Raw genomic sequence first — 25,285 nt, forward strand, 5'->3', positions numbered from 1 at the left:
TTGCTTTCATTTCTCACTTTATTTTTTATCTCCATGATTTTCTGTTAACTTCCTATTAACATCCATCAGAAACCTAGCTCCAGTTCTGACCAGCCTAAGGGCAATAGGTTGAATTGGGTCATGGAAAATATGACATAACTGATCTAGTTTCCACAAGGTTCATGGACTGAATGGAAATTATTCAGAAGGCACTGGAGGAGATAAATATTCATATTCTGTCTTTCTGTCTGTATTTCTCTCCTTTGTGGCCTTTTTGTATTCAGCTTGATGGGAATTTATATCTCTAAGGAAACTTTTTTTTTTTAAACTGCAGCCAGGATCTGAATTATCTTGAGCTAATGATCACATGCCAGGCAGAGGGTATGACTGAGATGAGATGTATAATTTCCAGTGAATATTTTCACAGTTTCTCTGGATCATCTATATTGTTTTCCGGTTAATATAACTTTTTTAAAAGTCACCTTCAATAGGGCATGTAGTGTGGTTGAAATATGACAATATGAGGAAAGTAGAAATAGAGAAAACAAGGGAGGTAAGAAAATAAATAAGATCAGGGGCGCCTGGGTGGCTCAGTTGTTAAGCATCTGCCTTTAGCTCAGGTCATGATCCCAGCAGGGTCCTGGGATGGAGCCCCGCATGGGGAGCCCTGCTCTGCGGGAGGCCTGCTTCTCCCTCTCCCACTCCCCCTGCTTGTGTTCCCTCTCTCACTGTGTCTCTCTCTGTCAAATAAATAAATAAAATCTTTAAAAAAAAAAAAAGAAAAGAAATAAGATCAGGCTTGGGTTGCGTAGGTGGCTCAGTCAGTTAAGCGGCCCACTCTTGGTTTCGGGTGGGGTTGTGATCTCAGGGTCATGGGATCGAGCCCCACATCGGGCTCCGGGCTCAGCACAGAGTCTGCTTGAGATTCTCTCTCTCCCTCTCCCTCTGCTCCTCCCCCACATTCTCTCTCTCTCAAATAAATAAATAAATAAATCTTTAAAAAATAAATAAGATCAGGCTTAACAAATAATTTATATTTACTCAACAACTATTCATTTGTTCAAAAAATTACTGAGTGCCTACCATGTGCTGGGAATAGAGAAGTCAATAAGTAAGTCCTTGCCTTCATATGATAGTAGCAAGACAGACAATATACCAAAAAAAAAAAAAAAAAAAGTGGTAACTGGTATGGTGAGAAACAAAGCTGGTAAGGAGAGTAGTGTGGGGATGCCGATTTCCACAGGGTGGGCAGGGATGTTCTATCTAAGTGGGTGACCTGGAGGTAGAGGAGGGGATAGAGGAAGGGAGCAAGTCATGTACCTGCATACCTATAGGGGGTAAAGGCATTCCAGCAAGAGGGAGCAGCAAGTACAAAGACCGCAAGGGGCCTGAGGAGCTTCAAGGAAACCCGGGGGATGCAGCCGGGGGGGGGGAGGGGGGGCGGGGCGGGGCGGTGATAGGAGAAGAAATAAGCAAGTGAGGGTGGAGAAAGAATCAGAGGTCCCATCATATGGGGCCTGTGCGCCATGACAGGTCTTTGGAGTTATTCTAAGTGTGATGGGAACTCATTGGAAAAGGTTCCATTATTTGATTTACCCTCTGAAAATGTCACGAGTCTGCTGGGTTACAATACCCTATAAGGAGATATGGTGGAAGCAGGAAAACCAGGGAGGGGGCTAATGCAGATGGAGAGCCAGGAGATGGTGGTGACTAGGACTAGAGTGAAGACAGAGTGGGCAGAAGGGGCAGCTTGGGGAGATGCTTGGAAGGTGGAGCCTGCAGAAATTGTCGATACGGTTGGATGTGCAGTCTGAAAGAAAGACAGGAGTCAAGGATGAAGGAAGGATTTGGGGAACTGAGCAACCCACAAATGGTGAGGTGCTGGTGTTGACTGAGATGAGGAACACCGGGGGAGGTTTGCAGAGATGAGGCTCAATGGAAACCAAGTGTTCCGTGTTAAGCATGTTAATTTTGAGTTGCCTATTAGGTGATGGTGCACAGTTGGAGCTCAGAAGAGAGGCAGGTGCTAGAGATAAACATTTGGGGTCGGCACATAGTGGGATCTGAGCCACAGGTGCCAAGGCAAATTGCTTCATAAGTGAGTGATGATCCACACAACAGACGAATGAAGACTGAGCCCCGGAACACACCGATATTTTGAGGTGGCAACGAGAAGGAGGATCCAGCAAAGAAAACTTGGAGATGCAATGAGGTAGGAGGGCACCAGAGGTGTGATGTCCAGGAGTACTAGCCAAGAAAGTGTTTCAAGTGTATCAGACGCTGTTGAGATGTCAAAGATGAGCACTGGAAATTTTAGTAGAGTGACAACTCTAAAAGCTTGGCTGGAGTGTGGTCAAGAAAGAACAAGACGTGAGCGTGCAGAGAGAACCAGCGCTGTAGCAACACTCTCTTGCCAGATGAGCAAAGCATCGCTTGGAATTGCGGTTTACGCTCTTCCTTAGTTCTTTGTGGCTTAATTTTCAGCATGGCCTCCAGTCATTTTAGTATTGAACTTGTGAGTTCAGTGTTTGGTGTTGCAGTAAAAGCTTCATTTTGAGCAGTTTAAGAAATAAAAGAAGGCAGAAACCATGCAGACATTTCAATTTACGATTCTTCTCTAAACTATGTTGTTAGCATTATATTACACTAGTTAATCATCTGATGTTAATATCTATGCAGCTTTTTTTCCCTCTAAATCTGTCAAAGAGAAAAAGTTAAATGGCAAAACATCCAAATGACAGAATTTTTTAAAGCATATGTTGGATTTAATGAATGTTTAGTTAAAAACAAGTAGGCTTTGAGGATATCAGGTCTCTGAGATCATTTTGAAAGGGAGAGAGGAAAATGATAGACTCAATGTGATTGCTGCAATGATTTTTCCTTTATTTTTCCTTTTGGTCTGGAGAGAATAGATCACAAAATGAAATGAGCCATTACCCAGGTGAAAAGTATACTCTCCTACCAAAAAGAACCTTACAGCAGTTTCCATATTTCTACATGTACTTTATTCTTTCTTCAATGTGACTCTTACTGACTTTAACAGCAGTATTATAAGAATTACAAGACAATATTAAAACAATGAGTAAGAGCATTTTACCTAAATGTATTTGCATGTATCCAAATTTTACTCCTCTATCAAGATCCAGCTCCGGGGCGCCTGGGTGGCTCAGTCGTTAAGCATCTGCCTTCGGCTCAGGTCATGATCCCAGGGTCCTGGGATCGAGCCCCACATGGTCGGGTTCCCCACTCCCTCTGCCTGCCTCTCTGCCTACTTGTGCTCTCTGTCTCTCTGTCAAATAAATAAAATCTTTAAAAAAAAAAATCCAACTCCAATAAACCTTCAGTGAGACCTTTCCGATCCCTTCCTCTTAGAATAAATCTTTCACCTATAAATAATATTCTATCTGTAAATCTTATTCATTTTTTTTTCATTTATTCAACTACTATTCATTGAGTGCTTATTATGGACTGGCACTCTCCTAGGTGCTTCGGATGCATTAGTGAACAAAACAAAGCTCCCTGCCTTATGGAGCTGAGATTCTAATGTGGGACAGACCCCAAACCATAGACATCATAAACAAATAATCACCTAGTATTTAGAAGGGGATCGATTCCTTGGTAAAATGAAATGTACAGCAGAGGAAGGGGGTGTAGGGGATTCCAATGATTAAAATAGAGGTTAAGGTTGGCCTTACTAAGGCGAAATCTTAGCAAACCTGAGGACTTGGAGGGAAGGAATTAACTATGTGGTTGGTGGGGGAGAGCATTCCAAGCAGCAGGAGGAGCCAATAGAAAGAGTTAGAAGATACACACCTGACCTTTGTCAGGACCAGAAAAGAGACCAGAGTGGCTTGAGGGAGGTGAGGGAGGGGACGAGTAGTAGGAGATGGGGTCAGAAGCTGATGATTATGACAGTGAAATGGGGGCCATTACAGAGGTTTGAGCTGAGGAGTGACATGATCTGACTTCCTGTTCAAAAGGACCCTCTGGCTGTTGAGAATAGCTTGGAGGGGGTCAGATGGGAGTAGGGAAAACAATCAGCAGACCCTGGCGGTTACCTAAGTAGAATATGATGGTGACACAGACTCCAGGAAGACAGCGGAGCTGGTAAGAAGTAGTTGGATTCCTTTAACATAGCAACTTTTAAATTTTGTTATAATTATGTATACATCTTATCACCATTTCTAGACTACACACTCCTTGAAGCCAGGATTTGCATTCGTGCTTACATTTCCAACAAGGGGTGCTCAGTGACATTTTTAATGACTAAATAAATGGTTACTAGACAAAGAATCTAGCCTATCAATATCTCTGGCACATACCCTGTATTTCAAGGCATATTTATGAATGGACAATAGCACCACCAAGAGCATCAGCTTTGAATAAGAAGAGAAAAAAAATCTATGTACTGCTTAACTGATGGCAGAATAATGTAAAGAAAAAGTGGTCCTTCATATATATGAGTTTTATTTAATTGCCTACAGGTTTCTAGAAGTAATCTGCTTCTCCATTTTCTCTGTTTTCTCCTTGAGATAAAATAGTAGCCAAGGGAAAGAGAGATTTCTGGAGAATTCAGGTTCATAGTAGGTTTTGTCACGGAAATATTTATTATTATAAGAGCCAGTTGAATGACTTTCTATAATGCTAACCCTTACTGTAGTTAACACTGCAGGGAAGAAATCTATCTCTGTCTTCAAAGTCCATTATAATAAAAACACATGCATATAAAATAAATAACTTCTCCAATACATACATATTTGGCATTACAATAGCCAAATGATGCAATCATTTGCTACTAAATCACAAATTTCCAAAACTTCAATATAGCAAGAGGGAAATTCCTTCAGGAGAAAAGTACCCACAATGATCTCCATTCATAGCTATAGAATACAGCTAAAGAAATTTTCTTTTTAAATACAGTGATTCAGGTTTTTAAAATGCAACATCCAGTTTGGGTACAGAGTTCAAGAAAGCTGCTACATGCAATGTGGAAATAATTTACGTGTACATATAAAAAAAAATCCAGGATGGGAGCAGATTTCAATCTCTCAAAAATACAATGTCAGAGTCTGGGTTCTAGGCTGATACAGTTCCTAAATGAATCTGTAATCTGGAGGGAAAATTCCATCTCTAAGAAGTGACTCCTATTTCCTGCGCCCCTTATTTCTTTTAGTTGCCATTGAGAAGATTAAACTCCGCTTATAAATCTAATTGAAAAATACCAGCCTGAACTGGACATTACTATTTAAGACACTGGTTCTTCCATCTAATCATTTCATGGGTATTTATTGAGCATTTCATATTTCTTGGCAAAAAGATAATAGTTCTGAGTTCTGAGAAATTAAAAATTTTATGAGGAAGAGAGACAAACATGCAGTAGAACAGTTTGACCATGTTCAGATAGAGCCAGGCCCAAGGTGCAATGGCCGCCCAGGGTGAAGATGCTCTGACCCCATCACGGAGCTAGGGCAGCTCTACTACTGTTTTTGGAAGGATGGACAAGGCTGGCCAGAGAAAGCAAAGGGAAGGGGAAATCTTCAGCAAAGGGCAGGCATGATCAGGATCTGATTTTTAGAATGACTGGCCCAGCAGCAGTGTCAAAGATGAAGTGATAGAAGTGGTCTGGAGGCAGGAAGATCCTTCCAGAGGCTTAAAGGAACTAATATAACAAATAATGAGGGTCTAACATAGAAAATGGCAGTGGGGATGGAAAGGAAGGGAAAGTTCGAAATCTATTTAGGAAATAGACCATAAAAGACATGGTCTTGACTCATCAGGGAGCAGAAAGAGCAAGAGGGTAAGGACAACCACCAGCTCTCCAGTCTGAGAGTCTGGGTGGATGGAGGGCTGTACTCTAAGCAATGCAGGAGAAAAAGCAAATAAGGCACAGAGAATTGTTCGAAAGCTATCATATCTGACATGATGCATATTTGAGATTAGGACTGAATTTACAAATATATATTTGTGGTCTGAAGGTCTTTACCTATTGAGCTTATCCAAAATCATGAAAATTAGGGCGCCTGGGTGGCTCAGTCGTTAAGCGTCTGCCTTCGGCTCAGGTCATGATCCCAGGGTCCTGGGATCGAGTCCCACATCGGGCTCCCTGCTCGGCGGGAAGCCTGCTTCTCCCTCTCCCACTCCCCCTGCTTATGTTCCCTCTCTCGCTGTGTCTCTCTCTGTCAAATAAATAAATAAAATCTTAAAAAAAAAAAAAAAAATCATGAAAATTAGAGAGATCATTGAGGAATACTTAACAAATTTCCTTCATTCTCATTTCTCTAATGTGTAAAGTATTGACAAGGTAGAGACCAGTAGACCATATCAATTTTAGATATTTGTGTCTGGTGAATATTTACCCATTTTAGACCTTCCATTACATAATCAAAAGCATGGCTTCTTCTTGAACACTTTTTCTTCTCTATATTCCACAACAAAATCTGAGCATACTGTATTTTAGTGATCATTGACCTAAAAGGAGAATAAAATAATGACAATTTGTGAAATACTTAACTTTATTTACCAATTAATAGTGGTGAGTTTTTCATTTGGGATCCTAATTTCAAATTCACTAATTAGAATTCTGAAACATTTAAATACCCTAGGAAATTTCTTTATTGAAGGACTTTCTTACCATAAAAAGATGAAAATCTCTCTGATTCCTTGTCACATTTGCGGTAGTATTTCCTTTTCTGCTTCCAAATCTTCACTGGGACCATCAACAATGCCCCCAAGATGCACTTGGATGGCTCAGTTGGTTGAACTTCCGACTATTGGTTTCAGCTCAGGTCATGATCTCGAGGTGGTGAGATCAAGCCCTGCGTTGGGCTCCATGCTCAGTGGGAAGTCTGCTTAAGATTCTCTCCCTATCCTTCTGCCCCTCCCCGCACTTGTGCATGCATGTACACTCTCTCACTCTCTCGCTCGTTCTCACTCTAAAATAAATGAACAAAATCTTAAAAGAAAAATCAAAAACAATGCCCACAAAATGAATCCCTTCTCAAGCAGGACATCCTGAGTCAGAAATCTGTTGTGTCCCTCCGCAGAGCTCCCATTAAATAATTTCTATAGTTTCTGTAATAACCAAAACTCTTGAATAATGTACTCTAGGATGCTCTATTTCAAGATCTTTAACCCTAGAGACCTAGATGAGAAAACTTCGTATCTTTATTATATATTTCTACACTCATAAATGAGTCAACTTTCATTAGATTACACTGTAATCCACCAGTAGAATGCTTCCATTCCAAATATAACCAGATTTTATCTACCTATTATAAAGTAAGAAAGCCATGTGTGCCCTAGCAATAAAAAAGCATTGTCTGAATCCGTGTTTTTCAAATTGCAGGTCGTGACCCATCTGTGGATCATGAAATCAATTTGGTGAGTCACAATCAGCATTTTTTACAAAATAAAATAAAAAACAGTGGAGTAGATAATATCAGAGTACATTACATTTGTTAAGGGTGTATGTGGTTTTGTGAAGGTTTTGTATGGATGTACTAGGCCTTAATGTAAATTATTTCTTACCAAGAGTTGCATTCAAAGAAATTTGAAAGCCACTGGCTTAAATAACCTCATCAATGGATGTTGCTGAGAAATGCCAGGAGTTTGTAGCTCAAATATGAAGTGAAAATAAATTTTATGAAAAGTGAAGATTTATTTTTGTACAACAGCTCTCTGAAAATCAAGCACTCACTTATTTCAAGCTGTCAAATATCTTACAGAATAATACCTTACAAATAGGATCAAAGGTTTCTCCCATACTGTGTTTTATTACTAAGAATATATGGTCCAACAGCACTAAATGACAGATTCTCACTTGATTGATTTAGCCTTGCTACTTAGTAGTAATTATGGACAGAAGTCTCATTTAGTTGCATTGATCTTGTATTTAACTTAAGAATAAATTCAGAAGTTGAGATTTAAAATGCACTGTATGAGTCCTTAATCCGTGAAAGGACTTAAAAGATAAGAAAGCAATTGAAAACCTACAAATGCATATGTTACCATTATGTATAACTTATATACACACTCCCAAACATCATATTAGTATGTATAAACTAAAGGATATTCTATATTTAAAGAATAAACGAAGACCATAAATACAAATCTAATGATTGTGCTTCACTGTAATTTTATGAGAAGCCTAACTAACATAAAAGTTACATACAGTGCTTTATTTGTGCCACCAGGAATAGTTCTATCCATGGAACTAGTGGAAAAAATTGACCTAATATCACACTACCTAGTTATTCCTCACCCTGTGATGCCTAACTTATATTTTGGCAAATAAATTTTAAGTCTGTAGTTTCAAGAAAAGTATCAGTCATGAGTTTTACCTGAACTTGAAATAGTCCTCTTTTGAGAGAGCTATAGTAACTATGAGTTTATATTTTATTTCATTTCTATCATTCCATTCCTTAGGTTCTTTATGGTGTTTTAAAAAATCCATAATATAATTCTATGAGAGTTAACATAATAGACTGTAACAGCTGTTATGGTCTATTGTGTAAATAAGTAATTACAGAATTTACAGACTATCATGTAAATATGTAATTATGGACTTTTTAAAATGTGCATTATTTACTCGATAGTCTATCGTTTACATATGTAATTATGGACTTTAAAACATGTATTATTTACTCAGTCTGTAACAGCTCCTTGGGACAGAGTCGTTCTGGCCTATCGGGTAAACATGTAATTACAGAAATTTTTTAAATATGTATAATTTATCTGATAGTGCTGCTACAGATTATCACATCCATATGTAATCACAGATTTTTTTTAAAAAAAATGGTTATTATTACTTTGTATAATGTTTCCACAAGTCAACTCAGAGATTTTCGGTTCGTGGATCAGTTATCGAAAACCATGCAGTGATTCCATCGTATTCCATGTTTGCTAGTATAGTGGTTTTTTGCAGGTCACCTAAGTAAATTTGCAAGTTTCCCAAAGAAGTTTAAGAACTGACCCCAAAAGAAACAAGTCATTTTGAGAGAAAGGATGCTTTTATAATAGTCTCTAGCTTAAGGTTCTAGCTTTCATTTTTCCATAGTTATTGACATTACCATAGTATTTATTGTAAAAAGCCAGAACTTTTGTAACATATTTTGTTTCTTTAAAGCAGCATATCCGGCATGCATTTTACCTGTTGTCCTCTTTCATATTAAATTATGCACAACTCCTTAGGATGACAATTTAAACTACTTGCCAATTTCTGTGGTGTAAATTCTCCCACCAAAACTGATTTCAAGCTACCAGAGGGATATCACTTAACTTGGACTATCACTTCATTACCAAACCATAATTGCAGATAGGAACCTATTTCAGCACACCACGGCCTTTTAGGCCATTTCAAATTTCAATTATTGACTTGCGGTATCTGAACCTTATCTGTAGTAGACACTGAACAAGTCAGACACAAAAGCCCAACTGCTAAAGGCTCACATCATGTATTTAAAACAGTGAGTTAATAAGAGACCCTGTAGTGACCTATTCCCTGGTTCAGAAAATGTTACAATCCTGAGTGGGTTACTCAGCACTTTGAGGATGGGAGGGCATTGTTTGGTGTGTTGAATAGGAAACCAATCTTGGGGTAAGTTGAGATGCACCTATGAAAATCAGTTTGGCAAGAATGTTCTAGAAGTGATTAAAGTATCAGATGGGTGATTGGGCTGGAGAACTTTAAGATCTATTCTAATCCTATGATGCTCTGTTTTGTGATTTAATAAATAAGTAAAGGTTAACTAGATCACCTTTCAGGAAGCCATCTGTAGTTCCACAGTTGTGTACTAGGAGATTTAATTGCCATTTTTACCTGAGTAATAAGTTGTAAGCTCAGCTGGGCAGCTCTGGAAGACCGAACCTTGAGAGGAATGTTGTAAAAATGAACTTCAGATACTGAAAATACCAAAACTAAGGATGTTACAGTATGTCTTCTATTTTATTTTTGAGTTGTGCCTTTTATTTTAATAACAGACTTAAACATTGTTCTGCATTGAAATTTATTTTTTAAAAGATTTATTTGAGAGAGCATGCACGTGCACAAGAGGGGGGACGGGCAGAGGGAGAGCACGAGAAAAAAATCCTCAAGCAGACTCTGTGCCCCGCTCGGAGCCAGAAGTGGGGCTCGATCCCAGGACCCTGAGATCATGACCTGAACAGAAACCAAGAGTTGGCGGCTTAACCGACTGAGCCACCCTTGCACCCATGACATTGGTCAATTCAACACTGAATTGACATTTAAATTTCAGTTTGCCTTACTTGGTCCAGTTTTTTAAAAATCTGATTGAATATCTATAGATAAATCCTAACGATGGGTAGTATATCTAGTGGTTAATTATTTTAAATACCTCTACTTTCAAATTTAGGGGAGAATAAACTGGTCCCCTTATAGAGCTCAGACAGGGGATCAGCGCACATACACATGAAAAATTCTCTACACAATAGGCAATCATACTGTGTGGTCAGTTTAATAAACTGCCAGAGTGAGAGGGATTTCAAGTAATTCCATACAAAGGGAATGAGCTCTTATATACATTTGTCGAAGACGCTCATAAGATTTTGTGTTGTTTCACCACTCAAAACACCCTGCGGAAGGAAGGCAGGACCTTCCATACACACTAAATTTTAGTTGTGTGGAGCCTTTATCAAGACCTGGCACCATGGGTTGCCTACCTTCAGGGAGAGATTGTGTTCCCACATGTTTAAATCCCATGTAGCACAAAACACAAAATATACATGACATTGGAGTATCACACGGCCAACGGCTGACGAGAGCATGCCCAGAAGGGGGCAGGTGCTGCCTGCCAGGGGCTGCAATTTAATATCCTGCTATAAAGGCAATAGGAGGCTCCTGTTCATCTGAAACCTAGAACCTATAATAAAAACAGTGAACAATTCAAAATTGGCACGTTAGTCCTACTGGCTGTTTATGTGCCAGGATTTTTTTTTTTTTAACCGTGCCAGAGCCTCAAACTGTGTACAGTACCCTGAAACAATTGAGCGCTTATGTGCAACGTGGAATTATGGGTAGTGAGGGATTTACTATCTAGGAAATTGTTTTCTTTGTTTTAAGGAAATAAGGGTAATACATGTCCCGATGGCTATTTAGGGAAATCCCTTATTCTGGGTTTATTAAAAGGCTGAACTACATAATTTTATATAAAGTAAGACTTGCAACAATTACCAGTCTGAGGCACAGAAACGGGAAAGGTAAGCCAGAATTTCTAAACGTTCACTTCATCCAGGTGTACCTCACTTTAAACAATAAATGCATCCCAGGAGTGAAGTGAAAAGAAAATACTTATAAATTGAATCATATTTTAAATTAACTAGGGATATGGTTACTTAAAGGAGGCTTCAGCTGGTTCTTTAGTAATGTGGATGACCGATTTGCAATTTATCAGTTTATGAAATATGAATTTTCAGATGTCAAATTTTAAAGCAGAGTACATACATACATACATATATTTATATGTGGGTATATATACTTACAACGATATGTCCTTATAAATATTCTAAAAGTCACACAATTAAAATCAAAATACAGCAAAGACATTAATGTTTAGCTTGATCCATATGGATTTTCTGGGTTTAAAGGAACATATAAAATATTTGTTTGAATAAGGCTGTGTTAGAAAATGAAAACTAAAGGTTTCCAGAATTGCAGTTAGTTATCTGTGAAGTGGGAGTGCCGAGCAGTAAAACTCCGTGTCCACTTGGCTGCAACAATTAATATGGAGCTATTTTCAAGGTGGGATTATGGGCAATGGAACCTCTAGGGATGGGCTGTTTTGCCCATGCGTTAAATCCTCATTTTGTGTGAACTTAATGAAAAGATTGCAATATGTTCTGTCAATGGTTCCTAGAGCATGGAGATGTCTCTTTCTTTTTCCCCTGAGTAAATGTAGTGAGATTTGTGCTGCATTTTATGGATGGAAATGTAAAGAAAGTGTGTGCTTTTTACTTTGTTTGGAAGTCCTGAAGATAGACTTAAAATCATGTAGGGAAATGCAGTTGGTCTAAGGATGTAATATTGACTGGATGCACAATCAGTGGATTTGTAAACTTTGCTGTGTTTGGGGAAAACCTCTAACACTATAAAATATCAAGAAGAAAGAGTTGAGTTTTTCTATAGCATTTTAAATTAGGCATAGCTATTTTCAACAGAAGCTTGTTGGTCTGCTCTAAAAAAGTTTTTATTTATTATTCTAACTAATTTGAATTCACAAGTGTGGTGTGCTATAGCCAGAATAAAGACTTGCTTCGCACAGAAATGTTCAGATGCTGTAACACAGTCAAGCATATGCTTATCTTCTTTTGATAAAAGAGAGACTACTTGGGGATAGCAAATGCACAATATTGATCATAACAAAAAGCCCAGGGTAGAGCGGAAAGGAACAGAAACCAATAGGTGTACATGCCACGAGGTGCCCAGTCAGCCTTCAGGTGACCCTGGCACAGCCCGCATACCATCGGTCCATCAACGAGGAGGGTCTCGCTGGAGGTGAACTATGTGTGGACATCTGCCTGAAGCCAAAGGCCACCCAGGGGTATGCATGTAGTCAGGGTCCTCCCTTCCTTCACCCCTCCCCAGCCCATGGCTTAGACAGGACCAAATTTGTTTTTTCTCAGTATTGTTGAAAAATACCTCACCTTGGGATTCCTGGGGCCACAGAATATCCAGGGTCCTAGCAAACAACTCAGAGGCTCTTCATAATTTGCACCAGCGACCCAGTTACCTCACCAGTTTCTGTCCTTATCGGGAATCCAGACTCTGAAACTCTGAAATTAAGCAGCTCTTGATTCAGTAGACCAGAGTTCGTTTTTGTTTTTAACACCATGGAATTCTTTGGGTAGAAGGAGATCTTAAAGATAAGTCAAATCCCTAATCGCTTTAAGGTTGAGAAAGCTAAGGCCCAGAAAACTGACCTGATTTGGCAGACTGTTGGCCAGTGGCCCAGCCATTGATGGAGCTCCATCCCAGGAGAAAGGAAACAACACGATTAAGCTAAATGTTAGGGGCTGTACACACGTTACCTCATTTCACCCTCACAAAACCCCTAAGAGGTGCTTATCTTTATCATCCCCATTCAGAGTAAAGTAAGTGAGATTTAGAACAGTTGACTAACTTGCCCCAAATCCTATACCTTTAGGACAGTTTGCGGAAAAATCCATTCACCGAAATGGCCAATTTACCCAATGCATTTGAAGAATGGTCAAATTGCTGAATTTACCAAGAACTTATTTCTTTAAACTATTATTTTTGCAGTAATTAATATTATCCTTATAGTTAAAGTTTTAGTCAACGGTTGGTTTTTACTTTGTCTTCATGGCAACATTTGTTTGGAATTTAAATTTGTATTAGTAACTGCTATAGATCAGATTGGTGGTCCTAACTCCATGGTCGTTATAAAATCCCTTCTGGGCATTTGCACATCCTTTCTACTGCTTCTAATGGTCTCTGCTTTCACCCTGCATCTTCCTGCAAACTAGGACCGAGTTAACATAGCAAAGGGACAGAAGTCATAAGCTTTCTGCATTTGATGAAATTTCTAGCAAACAGAGTTGCATGGGATGGTTCAACAGCCCAGGACAACATTTCCAAGATTTCATTTTGTTTAGTCTTAGTTTTACCTTAGGTTTATTAGTTTGCCATGGCCATTTATGCCCCACAGTCCCGCAGCTCATTCCTCAGCCAGACCAGCCAAACGGCTTTTCCTGTTTGTTTCACATCTCAAGCACTTTAAAAATGTTTAAACAACATGTCAAGTAATCCATTTAATTTATCTAGGAAGCACTCTGTGAATCAAAAAGGGGCAAAAAGCAATGGGCCCAATTAAATGAGTTGGATGACAGAAACTCATCCTCATGATTCATAGAAGTTCTTGAATTTAGAACAAGCACAACACTAGGAAGTGAAATAAATGAACTATAATTCCCCAAAGTCAGGGACCAATATGCTAAGAAAACATGGAGTACACTGAACTTTCAGAACCTATCAACGAATGTAAAATGGCTGTGGCAAAAATAAAAATTAGGAGTTCAAACTAAAACTTTGAATTGGCCTCTCAAGCTGCCATGGTTACCTCACTCGGTGGCATCTGTGATAAACTTTAGAGAAGCTTCATCCAAGGAAAGTGTTGATAAATCCATGATTGGGTAACTCGGTCATTCCACGAACTTTTTGATAGGGGAATTGGATTTTGGTGAAGAAATGGTTTTTGGGGAAATAGCAATTCAAGGAATTAGTCCTTCAAAATTGTTGGGGTTTTTTGGAACACTGATATGCTTCTGATCACTGGATGATAAGGCATGGAAACCTGTCTGCTGACTCCAAAACTACCATTCTAACCTCCATAGCCTTTCCAATTAACCACATAATTGGATATAAAGTGGAAAGATATTTTGAAGTTCCTTAAAGCTAAAGAAATGAAATGTGGACTGAAAATTTTAGACCCCTGAAGAAGTTCCTTTGAAAAGTATTATAATAAGTATATTAAATCAAATAGCATAGTTGAGTTCAATGTAAATCCTGTACTATAGGTCCCAGTAGTAGAATGAGAGAGTGAGAAAGCGCTTTCCCTGATACCAAGAACCGTAATTTGAGCAAGACTCAAACATTTATATTCATATCATGTGGATCTGTCTGGCCACAGTTAATTTGAGCATGTCACTTTATTCCCTGTACAGAATATCTAAAGCTTTAAGGCAGATTCAGGGAGACTTTTCTTCCTGAAACACAAACACTACACAACTCTCTCATTAACTGGAACTTTCACATCTGCACTGAAGTGAAAATAGAACCTAAAGCTCTGTCCTACCTCATGTATGTCAAATAGCACAGATTAGAGAAGGTATGTTTGACAATGGCATTTTATTCAGGCTTGAGAGGGAAAGAGTTGGACAAGTCATAAACCTGCATAACCATGCAATAAAAATAATTGCAATGATGTTTAAAAGACACACTAAAATGAATACTTGAAAAAGGCAAAATTTTGCCTGCTACTCATTTGACTTCACCCCAACTTGTCACAACCATTGAAAAGGTATGTCTCTACAACTTTAGAGCTAAAACCACTTTCGAGTCGTCTGGAGCCACAGGTGGAACTGGGAATGTGTTTCCAGGGGTGGGGGAAGAGAGAAATAATTATTTGGTAGTATTTTCAGGTTGAAAGGGTCTAGGTCAGTTCTGTTCACAGAAATATAATGTGAGCCACATATACGTCTTTGAATTTTCCAGCTACATTTAAAAAAGTGAAGAACAGGTGAAGTTATTTTTAATGTGTATCTCCTTTAACCCCCAAAGTAACCAAAATATTAATATTTTAGCCTTATAATCAATATAAAATTCTAATGAGCTATTTTACATGATTTGTACTAAGTCTTCAAAAGTCTGGTATGAATTTTACACTTACAGCACAACTCAATTTGGACTAACTACATTTCAAGCACTCAATAGCCACACGTGACTGGTAATTACTGTACTGGACAGCATGGGTCTAAATCCACAGTCTCATTTGAAAAGGGTAGGTGCTTTGAAGATACTGGAATTGGGCGATTCCGTCTGGATTGTGGTTTGTTTATTGTTGACTCTGAACGTTAGACTGTTGGAGGCTATAGACCAAAAGAGCACAATTACAAGACCTCTGAACTCTGGGCTATAATGCGTACCCCCACCAATGTGCAATTCATATCGCCAAGTTGTAAAATGTTTGGGCTGTCCCCCGGTTTTCTAAATATTTTCCTTTATATCTAAAGCCAAGTAGATAAGAAATAAAGGAACCCTCTCCTCTTCGCTGTACCCCAACTCTGGTCATCCTTAGTACTCTACTATCCATCCACTGGATGCTCAAGAACTGCCATTCCTGAGTGTGGCTATTTGCCTTACATTTTGACACACAGGCTAGAGGTGTCTCTACTCCGACCCTCTGCGTAGGCAGCTCGCCTCATGACGCCCTGTGAACAGTACTGCTGCATCACCACACCTCCACCACCTGTCTGACAGCTGAGAATCAGCTGGGGCTACTTTCAGAATGCTGATGCCCAGAATGCCACCCAAACCTATCACCTTGGAATCTCTGCAGGCAGGGGCCAGGCATCCGTATTTTTTAAACTCCCAGGACTGAGAACCACTAAAGTGTTACTAGCAGTCTGTGTTGATTATTAACTCAATTGATTGGTGTTAATGAGGTCAGAGATAAGCAGATGATGCTCCCCTGCCAGATAACTTTATTTTATTCCGTTGGCGGTACTTCCACGCCATTGTTGGTGCAAATACTAAACACTAAAAAGGCAACACCAAACACAGGCCTTGATGTGTGTAATTGTGCACAGAAGTAAAGCCCTACTGATACCATAAAGAATCATCAGCCAAACTTCCCAACTTCCGCAGTCACCCCCTTGACTCACAAGATCAAAATGAAAACGGGATTTTTTTCCAATGGGAAAAGAGTAAAACCAGCCTCCAAGAAGCCACTGGATATTTTTACCTTGCTAGTGCAGTCCTGTCCAATGTTCTTTTTAAATTAGTTTTTAAATTTGAAATTTTTATTTTATTTAATTAATTTTTAAAGATTTTATTTATTTATTTGACAGAGAGAGACACAGCGAGAGAGTGAACACAAGCAGGGGGAGTGGGAGAGGGAGAAGCAGGCCTCCCGCTGAGCAGGGAGCCCTCTGCGGGGCTCGATCCCAGGACCCCGGGATCATGACCTGAGCTGAAGGCAGACGCTTACCGACTGAGCCACCCAGGCGCCCCTAAATTTGAAAATTTTAAATGAAAAACACTTTAAAACCATACTTTGTCAGTTAAAAAAAAAATCCTTTCTAATTCTCATCACATCTTTTTGGGCTAGGTTAAGAGAGAAACATCCAAACTTCTAGTCTCTACTTTTAAGATATCTTAGTTTCAAACCTGTTGGTGTCTTTATTTTTTTTTTTTTAATTGGCTGAAGTAAGAAAGAAAAAAAGAATTAGACTCTTTTATTCAACTCAAGTAATGAGTTGCTTTGTAGCACAGCAGTAGACTTCGTCACTAAAATACTGATTTTTTTCCCCCTTTAATTAGTTTTTGCTTTGGTCAAAATATGCTGTTCATAATTTTCAAAAAAAAAAAAAAGATTATTTGTTTAACAAATTTATCAACAAATAGCTAAAGAGTACACATGACAACCAAAACATTCTCTGATTTGAGAGGCAAAAATATATGATGTCCTGTTATCTTCAAAGGCCTGAGAACCTGTCTGAGGAGATTAAACTCACATTCTATGAAAAAGATAGCTAAAATTATGAACAACAACAAAAAAAATAAAAGCAAAACAGTAGCTTTGAAGTGTTCAGAGAAGAGAGATCCCTCACTTCCAGCTGGGATGGGCTATTGCAAGGCTAAATAGAGACAGGAAAGATTTTACCTGAACCTTGAAGGATGAGCAGAGATTAGATCATTAGTCCAGAAAAAGAAAATCTATGACCAAGAGCATGAAGAAAGGAAAGCATAAGATGGGCTTAAAAATAGTAATGAGACAAGTAAAGAGATTAATGAGACAAGAGTGTTTGACCAGGATCAGGTGAAAAGTTCCACATCATCCAGGCTTAGATTGAAAGGGTTAAGGACTATGGACTAAGCAAAAACATAGTTAGGCAAATTGGATTAGTTCTTCTGTTCTCCAGCGACAGGGTAAAGCTAATAAAGGTAAATTGGTGTAAGAGTTGACAAAGGTAAGGTGATAAGGGGCCATGATGAATGTACCTAAAGGCTAGACTAGGGATTTTTATTTTTAGATTTTCCTCTAGGTAATGGGAAATTGACAAAGACTTTTGTCTGTTTGCTTGCTTACTTGTCTGTTTTAAATAACGCAATAAAAGCCATGTTTTCAGGAAGACAAACTTTGAAACCATATACAGCACAACTTGTAGTGGAACAGAACTTGAGCTGGAAGAATGGATTAGTAGAGCAATGCAGAGAAGCTGATCTGAATTGTAGCAATAGAAAGGGAGGTATCAGAGAAATTATGGAGGAATGATAAAAAGTAGGACTTGCTGACGAATAAACCTGAGAGGTGCCTGGTGCTCCATACATAAACTCCCAACACTCACTCCTTCACGCCGAAGCCTGCTTGCTGTGACTACATGTGATCTCTGCTTGAGGTCTTCAGCCTGGTTGAGAGGAGTTGCGTGGCCCACGTGAAGGACCAGCCAGAAGTGCCAGAGAGCAGAGAGAGAATACTCCTAGAAACAGCCTAAACCAGTAAGAATGGGATGTGATGGATTAATGCTACAGATTCCTCACCCCTCTACTGGAATAATTCTTCATTCTACACTATCCCTCAGAGTGCCCCAGTGGGATTAAACTTGAGTTCCCTGGTAGCAATGTGCGTGATAATGCGCCATTTCTTGTCTGTCTTTTATTCCTTATCTCCTTTCCCACTCCCTCATCAGCATTTCTTGGTATCGCTCGCAAATACACTTGTGGCACTGGTAACCCTGCCTTGGTGTCTGCTTGCAGAGGAACCTAAATTAACAGTTAAGAAGAAAGTAGCCTTAAAAATTAGGCAGAATAATGCCCCCCTCCCAAAGATGTCCACGTCCTAATCCCAAGAATCTGTGAATGTGATACCTTCTGTGGCAAAGGGAACTTTGCAAATGTCCACGAAATGGGGACTAGCCAGATGTGCCCAATCCTAATCACATGGATTCTTACAAGCAGAGAACTGTTCCCAACTGTGGTTAGAGAAGTGACAATGGAAGAACAGTCAGAAAGATGCAACATTGCTGGCTTTGAAGATGGAGAAAGGGAGCCATGAGCCAAGGAATGTGAGTGGCCTGTAGAAACTGGAAAAGGAGGGGCGCCTGGGTGGCTCAGTCGTTGAGCGTCTGCCTTCGGCTCAGGTCATGATCCCGGGGTCCTGGGATCGAGCCCCGCATCGGGCTCCCTGCTCGGTGGGAGGCCTGCTTCTCCCTCTCCCACTCCCCCTGCTTGTGTTCCCTCTCTCGCTGTGTCTCTCTCTGTCAAATAAATAAATGGAATCTAAAAAAAAAAAAAAAAAAAGAAACTGGAAAAGGCAAGGAAATGGATTTTCCCCCATAGCCCTTAGAAAGGAATGCAACTCTCCAGACACCTTTAGTGTAGCCCAGTGAGACCCATGTCAGAGCTTCAATCTATAGAACTGTAAGATAATAAATCTGAGTCGTCCTAAGCAATGAAGTTGATAGTAAGTTTTAGTAACAGCAATAGAAAATTTACACATTATTTTTAAGTTACAGGCTACTGAAATTTTGAGGTAGTCCTAAAAAGTGAAATAAAACAGAAGACATTGACTTTTTTAAGAGATGCTGGTTTGAATGTTCATTATGTTGAGTTCTGTGTGTGTTCTTGATCGTATGATATTCTTAGATATTCACAGAGCCTCTTTCTTCAACTAATCATGAGAAGGGGAAAGATGTTTGATATTTGTTGTGTTTTGTTTTAGCCAGGAAGTTATTGTCACTTAGTCAGTTCTATTAAATTGTACTTGATGCCTTCGAGAAGATATAATTTTCAAAATGTGTGGGTAATGGGGAAATGCTGGAAATTGATAACAAAATACCATTGCCAAACACACTCTTTCCAGTGCTCAGTTTCACCTGGGCTATATTTAGAAGCTTTCATTTGGAAAGGATGCTTTCCGTGACAAATGTGTTATATGAGTATATTCTTTGAATTTAAAAATTTCATTGAGTTGCGGCAACACACACACAAGGGCTCGAAATATGAATTTTGACACATTAATTCAGAGCAACTTAAAGTAGCTTCCAGCGCATTTTTCAAAATACGTCATCCTGGACACACAGTTTTATTTGTGCCTGTAGTTCTTGCTTTCAAATGCCACACCGTTGGAAGATTATGAATGTTTCACTATATTCTAATCCTGTAGTTTCATTGGGTTACTCCATTTTTAGCAGCCCCTGCCTTTTCCCACCCTGTCTGTCCCATCTCTGCAGCCACATCCAATCCTCACCCCACCCCACAAAACATGTGCAATAGGGACACGATTGAATATTAAAAAACTCTAAGCCGCTGGTGTGCTGGGTTTGGCAAGAGAGTTGGGTCTGCTGCCTCTATACAGAGTTCTGGGGTGATACCCACACCTCCACCTAACCTTCACATAAAGCCTACCTACTTTCTGATTCATCTTCTGCCTGGTTCTGGCTTGTACGCCGGTACTCATGGAGCTCAGTGGTGACCCAGGCTGGGGCCTCGGTGGCTCAGCCGAGTTCCTTCAGCCTCTTACCCTGACAAGACTTTGCTCCCACTAGCTCTTGTGCTAACTGGCACAGAGCTTAGCTTTCTGGTATGTGCATCTGGAAGCCCAGCGATGATGGGCACTGCTGCTGCTTTGAGGCCCTGCCTTTCCTTGATGCAGATTCCACTGATTTGGGTTAGACTTGCTTTGTGGCCTGGGTTGTTTACACTGCTGCATCCTCTGAGGTGAGTAGGTGTGAAAATGGGGAAAGGATCCTTTCTGCTGCCCCACGTTGTTTTCCACAGCCTCTGACTCATGACGCGCGCACCCCCCCCCACCCCCACCCCCACCCCCGGCTCCAAGCACAGAACATACCTCCAAGCCACCTTAATTAAATTAAACTCTTAGTGTTTTTTTTAAAGCCTTATCTATCTGCAGACTGTCAAAGCCACATGTTTTGCTTTTATTTCCCCCTTGCTCACAATATACCATTCATAATAAAAATAAGCTCTTGCGAAACAAATTTTAAATAACTCACTTTATATATATACATTACAAGGGTAAAGCCAATCATCTTTTTACCTATTATAGAAACAGTTCAGTCACTTCAGTGACAGGATAGGACAATAAATGTTGCTGCTCTCTCTGGTGAGCAATGTAGTCCAGTGTTTCAGAGAGGGATCTGCTTAGAGCACATCCTCTAACTGCAGATATGACACCAAATGCACAGCACCGCCCCCCAAAAAAAGAAAACAAATTCCTCTAAATACCAAGATAATTTGTAGAAGGGCTATATGGTTACAAAAGCATTTTGGCAGGGCTTAAGAAAATGAAATCAGGGAGAAAGCAAGTGCAAAAGACATTGAATTTCAAGTAAGAATGGGCGCAAACACTTTAAAGCCAAAAATAATCTGTGTACCCTGGAGCTTGGGGACCGACCGTCTGCCTCAGCAGATCACAATCCTATAGCCATGTGTCCCCAAACGACTAAAAAAGATGATTCAAGAGGATTACCTATTGGTACAGGCTTTTAATGCTGACAAATGTGGTGAGTTTTATAGACAGGTGCCCTCCACGGCTTTTATTTGCAATGGAGTTTTTAATGTAGTTAATGCTATTTTAATTCCATTTCTACTAAGATCCTATTTTCTCAGAGACTTGGGCTTGCAAACCAAAGATTTACCAACCATAGTACCTTTCAGGAATGTCATTCTGAGCCATTCTTGTTGGAAATTATCTGCGACGGTATTTTCCACCCTCTTCTTCCTTCTTTGCCCTTCCACAATCTTGCCTTTGATTCCTAACCCCTGATCAATTCTACCCACCCGAAGGTCTTCAATGATCTCCTCTTTTCCAAATTCAGTGGACTCTCTATTCAGGGGACCAATGCTTTCATTTTGAAACTATCAGGCTTCCTTGAACCCTTCTTAGCCTTGATTTTAGAGATATAAAAGAAATATCCTCATTCTCCTATTTTTAGCTGTAGAATAATTCTTGGGTTTAAGTACATTTTTGTTTTTGATTTCATTTTAATAAATGTTTACCAATTATTCAATTCAAAAACCTCTACCAGAAAGTACTGCTTCTTTTGTGACATAGCTGACAGAAGAACACCGAGTTTTGAACGAAGTTCCACATGAAAGAAACAATCTATACAACTCCTAATCTGGCATAGGATTAGGAGTATAAACTTTGCAAGCATCTTAAGCAGTTTTCCCAGTATTCTTGACATACTGATTACCAAATAGTGAGATTAATCATAGATGATACCCATTCTATCAGGATTCCAGCTACCTTGGAATGTTCTAGAAATTTCAGGAAGGTCAAGGAAGAAGAAACACACCGGGGATTTAATAATGCAAATTTTAGACTGATTTCTAACATATACTGATCACAGATGTGTGCCTCATTGGGGCCTAATAGTCACATTTTCTGGTAGGCCAAGTCTAGGTTTGGACTGCCTACAAGAGCTATTCCTAGCCTGCAAGTTATGAAAATCATCACTGGAAGTCTAAATATCATGTGTTAAATTTGACCGTCACTCAAATGCACACAGAAGAATAAGAGGGTCAGGGTGCTAGCTACTAATGAGAAGGATGTTGATTTTAAATCTGTAATGTGTATATTTATATGTACTTTTCCATTTGGCGTCTCTCTTGGAGATAGTGTTTCTAATTGGATATTTTTGTGTATGTTGCAAAATAATCAGATAACATTTTGCCTCCCCAAATCATATACAGTTATGGTATTGAATTTTCTTTTCTCTATAAAAGGGTTTATTTAACCTCTTTAGTTAAAAATAATTTAAGGCCATGATGAATATTGATTAACCTTGGGAACCAAAGAGTAAACATAAAAACAATTCCGTACTCTAAGTTCAGGTTTAACAATGTGCTAATAGCCCATAATGAAGATAGCAGCCATCAGTTAATCAACCCATTAAGTTGGGATCAGAAGTGTCAACTCAAGTGCAGTCTACTAATTTACTGACCCTTAATGGGTCAGCAAGATCTATAACCCAAAGACTGATCTTTCTGCTTCTGTTAAAGTCACTTTGGAGGCCAATTCACTTCTTTCCATGATTATGATCTCTGACCTGGTATGGGCAGGAAGTCAACGTAAAATCCATTTATGAGAATGTGCTTGGGGTTACTGAGTAATGGAATCGCAAGCTAACTAGTGAGTTAAGTGTCCGGGTAGAAGCTCTTTATGGAAGCACCAACTTTGTTTTTCTAATGTCCACAGAAGTGTGAAAATAGACATGTACAATCTTAAGTGAGAACTTCTGACTCCAGTAAGTTCTAGGTTCTTGAGTTAGCTAAGTCTTTCCACCCACTCTCCTTCCTCTATTGATCTGAGTGAATTTCAGTTTTTTGAAATGTCAACAGGTTAAAAAGAACTGAGTAGCAAGATGGCAAGTTATAGGGCTATGCCTGCTCCAAAATTGCAAAATAAGTATTGCTTTATTAAAGATGTAGTGGGTTGGCTGGAAAGTTGCTTTAGTGATCAACAAGCAAAAAATGGACATCATTTGGCTGATCCTCATACATGAGAATCAGTTACCTAGTGTGCTACTTTTAAGGGGGAGGAGAGAAAAGGTAGAACACCTTCCTCTACTTGGGCCTTTGAGAGGGTATAACAAAAATAATGAATAAAAAATTCATTCACTTGAATTGTATCTGTATAGAAAAGGTAAAATAATTGCTATGATAAAACAAGAGGTTTTTTGTTGTTTTTTTTAAACATCAGCATTTTCCTTCTCAGGTAATAAAGCGATTTATTTTACTACAAATTACAATGTCCATTAGCAACCTGTCAGGCATATGATGTCAGAGACTCAAAAGGATGTGTGCAAGAGATGCAACTGGGCTTGGTTCTGATGCCCTGGTCCCCAGCCAAGCCTGTGCCACGGCTGCTTAATTAAATGCTACCAACTCCAGTCCTGCTCTGACAGTGTCTGGCTGTGGCGTTCCCCCCAACAGGACACAAACATAAAATATGAGGTATTAACTGAGAATTCTGAAAAGGGGAAGCAAGAAAAAAAGAAAACTACTAAATGCACTAAACATTTTTTAAAAAAGTTTTATTGAAAGAAAAACTGAGATTAACTTGAAGACCTAAAGATTTGTTTTTCGCTCTACAAAGGAAATGTGTCAGTTGCATGCCAATGATGCTCAAAAGATTCCCGCAAAGGAAACCATCTTTCCTGGGAGAATAGAGAGCTTCCTCTGTTGTTGGTGACATTGCCCCCCCCCCCCCATTTGTTGCCTTTGTTTTCCTCCCCTGTCATTAGCCAACCTCCCAGTACCGCCGTGCCAACCTTAGCACAAAGACACTCTAAAAGCCTCTGTAGGAGCGAGAGAGTTCCATCCTACGGGAAAAAAGTGAACCCTGGGGCCAAAAAGATGAGGAAAGATTTAGCCTTTGGAAAAGCTCTCACAGACGTGGGTGGCTTTGGCAAGTTCAAGTTCAGCCTTTAGACATGACCTCTTGCACAGGTTCTCAACCTTAAGGCCGGCCAGAGAGAAGCAAGGAGGGAAGGTGGACAGGAAGGAGAGAGAGGAAGGTCGCGGGGATGGAGGGCAGGAAAGAGAGGGCGTACGAGGAGGAGGCTGCGAAGGAGGCCGCTAGACCCCGAGGACCGAAGGCCGTGGCCCTTCCCGGGGCTCCGTCTTTCAGTAACCATCCCCGCCCTCCGCATGGGCGCAGCCCGCCGGGTCACTGCCCCGCCCCACCTCCCGGGCTGCGGCGCGCTCCGCCCGGGTCCTAGAACCGGAGGCGCCAGGGAGCACGCCCAGGGGTCACCAGCTGGGCTGACCCCGCGAGGCGACAGCCACATGGAGGGGGTCCCGCTCTCCTCGCCGCTCCGCTGCCCCCACCCCTTCCCCAAGGCTGCAGCAGCAGCAGAAGCAGCAGCAGCAAAGGAACAGAGCCACAGCGTCACCGAAATCCACACAGAGCCCAGCTGCGCCGGGGGCAGGGGGAGGGGGCTGGGGCGACTGCAGGGGGAGTGGCGGGGGCGGGGGGGGCGCCGGGGGGCCGGCGGGGGCGGGGGCGGGGTGGCGGCGGGGGCGGCGCGCGTGGCGGCCGCGCCCCGGGCCCGCGGCCGGCGTCACTTACCCGGCCAGGGCGCGGGGGCAGCTCGGCCGACTCCTCGGGGGCCGCGGCGGCTCGGGGCCGGCGGTCCGCGCAGCCCGGGCGCTGCCAAATGTAAACAATCCGCCATGATTTCTTTGTTTAGCTAATTGAACCTGCCGCCGTCTGGAGTCCCAGGCGCTCCCTCTCCCTTCTCTCCCCTTCCCCCCCTTGTGCTCTCTTTTATTTATTTATTTGTCTTCCCCCCCACTCCTCAGTCTTTCCCTCTTTCTTTGGTCTTAGTAGCTGCTTTTAATGGAAGTCGAGGCAGTTGGGTAGTTGGTGCAGGGAGTGCGGTGGTGGTTTTTATAAATACAGGTAAAATAATAACCAAATCTCAGGCTGAGGTGCAATTTCTGAAAGAGGAGGAGGGTGTTTCTCTCCTTCCCTCCCTCTCCTTTCCGGCAACCCCCCACTTATTAGATTCTCCGTGGAAAGTGCCAGAC

General features: G+C 40.6%; 1 long non-coding RNA gene across 9 annotated transcripts in view; it reads right to left on the minus strand.

Moving 5' to 3' along the window:
• The window catches only part of LOC118533483 (uncharacterized), a 595,288-nt gene extending 570,271 nt beyond the window's left edge, over nucleotides 1–25,017 (minus strand). For 3 of the 9 annotated variants that reach the window (XR_013441789.1, XR_013441799.1, XR_013441785.1), the window contains exon 1: nucleotides 24,825–25,013. This is a non-coding gene — a long non-coding RNA (uncharacterized LOC118533483). Of the gene's footprint in view, nucleotides 1–24,824 lie in introns of all 9 variants that reach the window. The other 6 variants (XR_013441790.1, XR_013441791.1, XR_013441792.1 and 3 more) reach the window with 4 other exon arrangements.
• Between the last annotated feature and the right edge of the window lie 268 nt (nucleotides 25,018–25,285).

The sequence above is a fragment of the Halichoerus grypus genome, chromosome 10, assembly GCF_964656455.1.
Source record: "Halichoerus grypus chromosome 10, mHalGry1.hap1.1, whole genome shotgun sequence".
NCBI classification, from domain to species: Eukaryota; Metazoa; Chordata; class Mammalia; order Carnivora; family Phocidae; genus Halichoerus; species Halichoerus grypus.